Here is a 10,629-nt window from a genome sequence, read left to right as displayed (position 1 = left end):
GTTAAATTGTGATATATATTGTCCTTTGGTCCAATTTCACATTGTGATAGGCATGGTTAAGCATGGTCAAGCATAGTCATCCATGGTTGCCATGGTCAACCATGGTCAAGTATGGTCAGTCATGGTCTACACTGGTCAATGAAGCATGTTCAACCATGGTCTATCATGGTCAAGTATGGTTAGTAACCATGGTCACAATTTGACAAAGATTGTCTCATCGTCCAACGTCACATTATGACAACCATGCTCATCCATGGTCAACCATGGTAAAGTATGGTCCAACATTGCAATGTGACAAAGATAGTCTCAATAAGAAAATAAACCATGGTCGAGCATGGTCAATTATTGTAAACCATGGTGAACTATGGTCCATCATCGCATTGTGACAAAGATTCTCTCAATATGAAAATCAATCATGGTCAGCCAAGGTCAACCATGGTCGAACATCGAATATTTTCTCAATATGAAAACCAACGATGGTAAACCATGTTTTGTTTTAGAGTTTATAATATTTATCTTAGGGTTTATATACCTTAGGTTTACAATATTAATTCATTCAGTTTACAATATCAATTCCTTGGGTTTAATATTATTCCATTGGGTTTTAGTATTAATCCCTTAGGTTTATTAGTGCCTTGGGTATATAACATTAATCCTAACCTGCATGGTCATTTATGGGAAATCATGGTCAATAATGGTGAATATGAAAATCAATGATGCTTAATCATCGTCAACAATATTTGTTTTAGGGTTTATAATATTTATCTTAGGGTTTGTGTACCTTGGATTTAAAATATTTATTCCTTGGGTTTAATATTATTCCCTTCGGTTTATTAGGGCCTTGGGTTTGTAATATCAATCCATTCGGTTTATTAATCTAACGGTTCAAATTTGTAGGGTTTAATATTATTGAAAGCGTTTTTAATATTAAATATATGGCTTCATATAAATCCCTTGTGTTTATAATCTATCACGTTTATAATATAAAATCCAATAATGGTCAACCATGGTCAACCATGGTCCAACTTGGATCGTGACAAGGATGGTCTCAATATGAAAATCAACCGTGGTCAAAAATGTTTATCTTAGGGTTTATAATATTTATCTTAGGGTTTATATACCTTGGGTCTATAATATTAATTACTTGAGTTTAATATTATTCACTTGCGTTTATAATATCATTCACTTGGGTTTATTAATCTAGCGATTCATATTTTTACCGTATAATAGTATTCATAGGGTTTATCATATTTATCCTATAGTTAAATATAAATCCCTTGGGTTTATAATCATGGTCAACCATGGTCCAATGCCACATTGTCTCAAAGATTGTCTCAATATGTCTCAACGGGGTTTAGATTATTAATAATATGGTTTAGTTACATATTTATTAATACAACTTTAATATTAAAGTTTAATATTTTATTTAGTAAGTTTCGCTAGACGCAATCTTGATCATGTCCCATATATCACCCCATTTGGGGCGAGGAATTGAACTGGTGACTTCACATCAAAGAGTGCCTTCATAGAGCACCTGATCACCATCTATCCAACACCCCATGGACAATATTAATTTTTAATATTAATATTAAAAATAAACTTTAATATTAGTATTATAACTTAAGTTTAAGTTTAAGTTTGATATTAAGACTAGCACAACCAAATTAGTAAATGTTGTTGATATATGTCTTTAGAGCTCAGTGTTAAAATCAAAATTTAAGTAATTGATATCAAAATTAATTAAACTTAAAGTTTAATATTAATATTAAAGATTAATATTTTTTTTCAACTGCGGTTCACAGTCATTGAGTGGCTACCACATCCATGGTGTTATTGGGAAAACTAGTGTCCATTCAGAGCTACTAGTCCCACTAAGATAGGTAGCTATCCTAGAAACAAACAAACCAAAGTTACTTGTGTTTTCCTTTATGAGAGATAGATGAGAGAGAAGCAGAGAGTACCAACCTCACTCTTTCACTAGTCTCATTACTCGTTTCCTCTCTCCCTTGATAGAGCTTTCGCCGCTCCTTTCTCGCTTGTCCCACTTCAAAGAACACCTGTAGAGTCGAAGCAGCAAAATACCATCAAAGCATAGAGATCTATATCCATAAACAATGTAGGATCAGATGTACATTAACCATATAAATGCATATATGAATACAAGATTCAGAGATATACAAGCATATGGAGGAAAACTCAAATAGCTTTATTGATAGAAGCAACAAAAGAGAGGATTACAACCAAGTTGTCTGATCCAACATCATCCTCCCAGCATGAAAACCCTCTTCACCTCATACAAAGAAAGATCACCCAACAATGTCTTCAAAGAGAGACCAACAACACTTCCTTGCAAATTACAAAATTCCAACCTCTTGGATCTCTAGTATGAGGGATCCATATATAGATGTTTGGAGGAGAGTGAGTCAGCTTTTGGGATTTTGATTAGTGTCATTTCACTGATAGTTCTTGGTTCCACTTGGAGATTTCATGATCTCTTACTCATCCCTGGGCAAATTCAGAGAGGCAAGTGTCATATGAGAGATTCTTTGAGTTTCCACCTAGCAAACTACTTCTTCCATTTGTCTACAAAGGCTCCGGAGCAAAGTTGGCGACAAGTTGGCTTTCCATTTGAGCCTTATTGCTGGATCAGACAACTTGGTTGTAATCCTCTCTTCTACTACTTCTATCAATAAAGCTATTTGAGTTTTCCTCCATATGCTTGTATATCTCTGAATCTTGTATTTGTATATGCATTTATATGGTTAATGTACATCTGATCCTACATCTTTTATGGTTATAGATCTCTATGCTTTGATGATATTTTGCTGCCTTCACACTACAAGTGTTCTTCGAAGCGGGACAAGTGAGAAAGGAGTGGGGAAAGCTCTATCAAGGGAGAGAAGAAACGATCAAGGAGACTAGCGAAAGACTGAGGTTGGTACTCTCTGCTTCTCTCTCATCTATCTCTCATAAAGGAAAACACAAAGTAACTTTAGTTTGTTTGTTTCTAAGATAGCTACCCATCTTAGTGGGACTAGCAGCTTTGAATGGACACTAGTTTCCTTAAAAGTATAAATAATATGAAAGGGATGACTTTTTCGATAGTTTTAATGAGCCGAACAAGAGAAGCACTCGATCTTTTTGTGTAATAATCCCTCGGGTCCAAAAAGATTAAAATCTAGAGGAGGGATGGCACTTTTGATCACCTTAATGAGTTGGAGAGGCCAATTGCTCAGCAATCTTTTCATATTTTACGAGTCAGATGAAAAGAGATTAAAGGAGACTCATTTTTTTGAGGAACAAGTGATGTTTTTGGATAGCAGCTAGTTCCAGGTCAGGTTTGGAACTTTTCAATCATGGCAGTGTAAAGAAGGTGGCTAATAGAATCACTCGTCGCAGTTGTTCCTCAAAAGGGTAAACAATCATATGGAGGCATATGATTGGCTAAAAAGATGGGAGGTGATGGTAAGAACACAACCAAGGTTCAAAAGATGATAATTATGCCATCACAAAGATTATTTACTGAAGGTGGGTTCACTTTTTAATGAGCTTAAACATTGGGGGAACAATTGCTCATTGCTAGGTTTATTTTTTAATGAGCTTGAACTTCACGTAAAACTACTCGTGCCAGTCGTATAATAAGGATGTCTCATTAGTAGCTTCATTTTTTAGAGAGCTTTCCCCATGTGCAACTTTGCTCCGGAGCCTTTTGTTATGCAAGCTAAGAACGACCAACCTACGAGTTTGATGGGTTAAAAGCCTAAAAACTAAGAAAATAAATGGTCGCTTTTCACTTGTATGCAAAAAGGTTTGCATGCCCCCAGGTATAAAGTAGAGTTTCCAGGTCACCATATGGAAGTTCTTGCATTAGCAAGATTGTTCCATCAGCGTCGCAGACAAAACATTTCCTTGGCGATGCCCATCGAAATGGACAAAGGTGACTGTTGTCAGTGCCAATCACATAACCTTTGACAGGGGAATCCTTTTCCAATCTGATCCCTTTTCCTAAATGGACAGGATTGTCAAACTAGTCATATTCCTATGCAGAAACGTACCTTATATCCAGGGTTTTTCTGTCAAAGCAGACCAGGGCACATGCCTCCTGGGTTTCAGTCACAATCACCAATTCACTAATGATCATCAGGTGGACAAACTGGAGATTGATTAGACATTCCTTGTGTGAAAAGACCAGTTAGGGATGGCATTTGACTAATAGCTATGTTTGAACCAGGGAATGAAAGATGGTCAACTAGATGGACCACTCTGCCTTCATGTGGAAAACACATCACCGGAAAGAGTGAGGAAACGACACCTCCCATACTATAAATGTAGTCACGCCCAAGGATTAGATTGTAATATAGAGATCCTTGGACTACCATTACGTTTAGATGAACTGTTTTCCTTCTCAAAGTTATAGGAAAATTTGGAAGGATCCCTAATGGTCGACTGGTTCCTTTGTTGAAGCCTGTCAAATTTCGAATCTCAAGTAGAAGCGATGGCGAACCAAGAGCTTTCCAAGTAGTTGAGGAAGCGATTCTCACAAAATACCCTTCATCTATGATAGTACCAACCATGATCATTCTATAAGCTTGTATTATGATTCAGAATGGTACATTAGATGGTAGGCGAGGTCTCCCTAGTAGATTCCAATCGAAGGAAACGACTAGATTGCTTGGAGGTGGGACTGAATAAATGGCTAGATAAACCTCTAATGAACTTCCTTCCTGTGGTAAAGGAATGGGTAGATTGCCCCCATGTTCATCGAATTCTGTGTTTACAAAAAGAATTTGAACGATGTCATTCTCATTCTTTTTGGTGAAAGTATCATCTGAAGGTTGACCCTCTGAAGACAAGATTGTGTCAACTGCCATCTCAACCTATTGACTTTGGTCCAGTGCAGATCCAAAAGATTTATCTTCAATGATAGGTGCTTCGACTGATAACAATGGTGTGTCAATCGGATTTTCAACTAGCGATGGACTCGGCAAGAATTTCTTGTATCTAGGAGGAAGTCGCTGTGGTGATGTAGGACAGTTATCCAAGATACTTTTAGTTTCGTCTAGGAAAGGACAACAGTGGAGGACATGATCGCCTTCACACAGTCGACAAGGAAATTTAGATATTCCTTTCTTTCTGTTGGCTTTGTTTTCACTAGTTGATGGTGTGCTCTCAACATGATCGTCAGAGGTTGAAGACACCAGATTGTGAAAGCAGGGAGACCAGTCCCTCAGGATCTATGGGATGCAGGGACAATCTCAATGATAGTGGTCTCCCTTGCAAATGACACATGGAGATTTAGGTTTGGAAGGTGCAGTGTGTGGATTTTCCCTAGACGATGCACGGTTGCCCCCTTTTGCTATTGGATTCTTCTTCTTCTCCTCCTTCCCTTTCTTCTTCTTCTCAGTTACTTGATTTTTAGTGTTACTAGCTTCACCAAGCAAAGAGGAAGAAGGAGAGGGAGAAACAAATGAAGTAGAAGGTGGGGGAGCAACTTCATCTAGTTGCTGATTGGATTGCTGAGGAATTACAATGTTTTTGAATGACAGAGGTCGAGAAAAGCCATACTGGCAGGCCAATTGTGAATCCTGGAAGGGACAATGTGGCCATGTGTGGAGCACCAACATCCCACCAAGAGGAGAAGGGACTAGGATTTCCCCCATGGGGAAATCCTTGATTAATAGACTCCATTTTCTCAACCTAAGACTAACGAGGGAACAATGACGTTATTTGGATTAAAATAAATTTTATGACGCTTTGACACAACTTGCTTTTTCAATTTTTAAGAGTCGAAAAAAAGCTAAAGATGACTCTAGTCGCCTTTCATTTTTGATGAGCCTGAAGTGACAAGTGCTCAGATGTACCTTTTCTTTCAGGGAGTCTGGAAAGGAATGAAAGTGACTACTCTAGAAATCTAGACATAGGGATTACCAAACCAATCACAAAACAGCAGAATACTTTTTATAGTATGGCAATCAATCTTCCTGAATTTTGTGTTCACTGCATTGCGATCGATAGGGCGGCAGACACGGCTTCCTAAGGATAAATGATGTAGCCTATTGTGGTCTCCCAATATATACTCGACGGTATGTGGGAGCACAAGTCCGTACTTGCACTTGTCGTCTCAAAGAGGAGGAATCACCCAACCTACGATGAAAGCGATAGTTACTAGGCTTTACGACGCCCGAATACGTCTCTAGCCTAGACTTTTAGAGGTTGTACGTTAGGTTCCAAAGTGTTTTTCTCTTCATTGAGGTTTATTTTACAGTTGATCTTTCTTAACAAGTTTTCCTTTAAGGTTCAGTGCATGATGTAGATATCTAATTCCTAGATGTGCAATCTAAGATGATAAACAGTCGTTTAGTTTCTTTTTGCAATGAAAATCCTAGCTACTAAGGAAAGAGAAATGAAATTATTTCAACATAGAGCAGAGAGCACACACTAGATGCACTTTTCCTAAATCAATTCCAGCATGCAGTCTAAATGCAAATGCACATGCATGTATTGTTTTTCAGTTTCCTTAATGTGAGAATGACAAAATGAAAACTATGTATAGATCTGAATTATTCTCTTTCAAAGTGACAATAATAAAAAATTTCTCTTCAAAAAATGAAAGTAAGGCCAAGACGACACTTTGCGATTTCGAATTCAAAATTGTTTTTGACACTTGAAATACTATTAATTCAAATGAAATACAATGGAAAAAGTGTAATCGACTATCTAAAAGAGGAATGCTTTGCGACACTCTTTTTCTTGACTGAAAGCGACACTTGCAACACTTTGAAATCAGAGGATGACAATTTGATTAAGCTATTATTTGCAAAGGAGAACTGTAAATGATGAAAAATAAATAAAATAATATTCACAATTCCTTTTGATGGATGTTGAATAATGCAAAGGAAGACATATTCAACAGAGATATACTAATAATAGACAACAAAACTACTGAATAAAGCTGAAGACAATGAAGAAAAAACCAAAATCTGGAGGCAGAAACAGTCTCATTCAATCATCGCACCTATAACACAGGGAAATAGGGATGCATCCCACCTACAACACACAGGAGGTACGATGCATCCAGATTGCTAAGAAGAGACAGTGCGATGGTCCAGGGACAAGACTGAGCTTGGTTTTCACTCACAGTTTGCTGCTAAGTTCAGGGATTTAGGCTGAGCTAATGATTGTCAGTAAACACAAAGTATAGGGGTTGATCTAATGAGGTTACTTGAGCTACCACTAGGGCACTTAGGATGTTTGCAAGCTAGATGTTCAGTTCATAAACCAACCCGGAGATTGAATGAAGCAGCATTGATCTACTTTGCAGTTGCATAGCAAAAGCAGTTCGAAGGCTAGCTAGCTTAACTTCAAGCTTCGCCTGTGGTTTATAAAGAAAACAACAGTAACAAAACAAACAAGCTATTCGCTCCCCAATTGAGTCGACATTTTGTTATCGGGAAAACTAATGTCCATTCAGAGCTGCTAGTCCTAGTAAGGCGAGTAGCTATGTTAGAAACAAACAAACTAAAGTTACTTGTGTTTTCCTTTATGAGAGATATATGAGAGAGAAGTAGAGAGTACCAACCTTAGTCTTTCGCTAGTCTCCTTGCTCATTTCCTCTCTCCCTTGATAGAGTTTTCTCCACTCCTTTCTCACTTTTCCTGCTTCAAAGAACACCTATAGAGTCAAAGCAGCAAAATACCATCAAAGCATAGAGATCTATAACCATAAACAATGTAGGATCAGATGCACATTAACCAGATAAATGCATATACAAATACAAGATTCAGAGGTATACAAGCATATGGAGGAAAACTCAAATAGCTTTATTGATAGAAGTAGTAGAAGAGAGGATTACAACCAAGCTGCCTGATCCAGCACCATCCTCCTAGCATGAAAGCACTCTTCACCTCATACAAATAAAGATCACCCAACAATGTCTTCAAAGAAAAACCAACAGCACTTACTTGCAAATTACAAAATTCCAGCCTCTGGATCTCTAGGATGAGGGATCCATATATAAATCTTTGCAAGAGAGTGAGTCAGCTTCTGGGATTTTGATTAGTGTCATTTCACTGATAGTTCTTGGTTCCACTTGGAGATTTCATGATCTCTTACTCATCCCTGGGCGAATTCAGAGAGGCAAGTGTCATATGAGCAGTTTCTAGAAGATTCTTTGAGCTTCCACCTTGCAAACTGCTTCTGCCATTTGTCTACTCTTGCTCATCACACCCTACAGAAGGGATTTCCAGTATGCATCACATCCCCCGTGTGTAATAGATGAGATGCATCACACCCTATGCATGGAGCAGTCTGTATGGTCCAATTTTGATTAGTTCTAAGTAGTTTTTCAAGGAGAACTTCTGGGAGAAGATGTAATTAGCTGACCTTGTTCCTTTAGGGTATGAAACAACACTTTTAGGGGTTTAGAAGCCCTTGCTTTATGGACATATGTGATTTGGGTTGCATTGCCCAAATATGTCTATAACACATGGGTAAAAAACTGTGCAGATCCACCCGAAGGGATCTACCCACTGACTTATCTGGTCGGGCCTAACCCCAAGGGTGTTAAGGATATTTGACCTAGTGGCATCCCAATTGGAAGGTACTTAGTAACAGAAACTCAATCAATTCATCTATCCCTTGGGGATTTTTAAAGATTAATATTAATATTAATATTATTAAACTTAAAGTTTGAGTTTAATATTAATATTAATAATAAAGTTTAAGTTGAACATTAATATCAAAGTTAAAGTTTAACATTAATATCAAATTTCAATATTAATGATAAAATTTAATATTAATGTTAAATTTTAACATTAATATTAGTATTAAACTTTAACTTTAATATTACTATAAGTATTAAACTTCAATTTTAGTTTTATTAATATTAATATTAATTATTAACATTAAAATTTAATATTAATGTTGAACTTTAATATTAATAATAAACTTTAATATTATTGTTAAACAATAGTTTTAATATTAATATTAAATTTTTATTTTCATACTAATATTAATTTTAGTATTAAAATTAAACTTTAATTTTATTAATATTAATATTAATATTAATATTAAACTTTGCATGGGAGGGAAACAATATAGTTAGGAGGGTGTGATGGCGGACAGTCTAGGTCAGAAGGGCGACATTGGGAATGGAGATGTTATGTAGGGAGGACTGTACACATGGCTATAGATGGGAGATACCAAGCAGCGCATGGGCCATACTTGGCAACAATGGAAGCGGCGTAGGGAACAATGATGCATGGAAACAGAATAGGGAAGGGAAATTTCAAAGGAGGGGTTTTTCAGATTTTGCTAGTTTTTTCACTTGTGATCTCCCTCACATGTACGTGCCCGTCGAAGGAGGTTAGAAACAAGAATTCTATAATGGTGATTTCAACATTTATGGTCAACTCTGAGAACTACATCGATCTGGAGCCCGAACTAGAGGATATTCTTTTGGTCTGGGTTTGGAGCTTACTCACCAAAACCTACCAAGGGTCATTCATCTACGTAGATCTCTAGCTGAGAAACAAAGATGCACGAAGATTGACTGTGCAGTTTAGGGTTTCTACAAGCTTCTTTTCCCCGTGCTTCAAAGGCAGGGGTTTTGGGGCCTAACAAGGTTTCCCAAGATATTTAGGGGACAATGGTAGTTGTGGCATGTCACGTTGTAGAAGAGCTAGCGAAGAATTGGGTAACTATAAAAAAACCTGGTTATTTCCCTGTATGTGGTCTATTCTCGGGTGGTTTGGAGGATATTGTTATTAGTAGTAGCATCACGGGAAATGAGGGGTTAAAATTATGTCTCATCTCAGATTTGGGAAAATATGAAGCTAGCAGGGGAAAAATATTAGACAGAACCATTTCATGCAAGAGCCCTTTGGATCAAGAGGCCAATGAGGCATTTAACATCTATCACAATTCCAATCCGAAAGAGGTGACAAGAGAGATGTCACACCAGGGTTTCTCGGCACAGTAAGAAGAGATAACAGAAGTTTTGGTGGAATTCAGAGGGAAAAATAGGGTGAGTATTCCCACATCTATACCAATGGTACTTGAAGAATAAGGGATCCAAGGTTTAGTGGTCCAGGATGTGGGGGAGAATACTCATTATTCAGGCTCAAGAAAGGTGGGGCAACTCTTGGCATCCGGGGCTATTACCAGCTGGAAACAAGTAACAGAGACGTGGTAAGGGATGCTCTCAGAAGAAGGAATTGATGAGAGGGAGGGGAAACCATTGGCAGGGGAACCTAGGAGGGATCAAAACATAGGGGCAAAGAGGAAGAAAGGGAATTTAATAAAGAGGAAGAAAGTATGTTAGAATTTGGTTTTGGGGTTGACATTCAGATTGATAGGGTCATGGAAGCCACAGAAGTAACTCTCATAGGAAGAGTGAAAGAAAAAAAATATTTTAAAAACTACATCATGGAGTGGATATCTAAAGCATGGAGGGATGCTTCAGATCAATAGGTCGAAGTGACCATGTTGGCTAGGGGATGGTTGATGATTAAATTCATCCAAGAAGAGACATTAGAATGGGTAGTGAGGCGAAATTGGTTGTTAGGGAGAGCACAAATATTGTTTAAAAGGTGGAATCCTCTCTTCGACGCTCAGAGGGAAAAGGTGGTA

This window comes from Pinus tabuliformis, chromosome 2_2, assembly GCF_031772625.1.
Source record: "Pinus tabuliformis cultivar Carrire ecotype Pingquan chromosome 2_2, CPIR1, whole genome shotgun sequence".
NCBI classification, from domain to species: Eukaryota; Viridiplantae; Streptophyta; class Pinopsida; order Pinales; family Pinaceae; genus Pinus; species Pinus tabuliformis.
Note: the sequence above shows the minus strand (reverse complement) of the source record.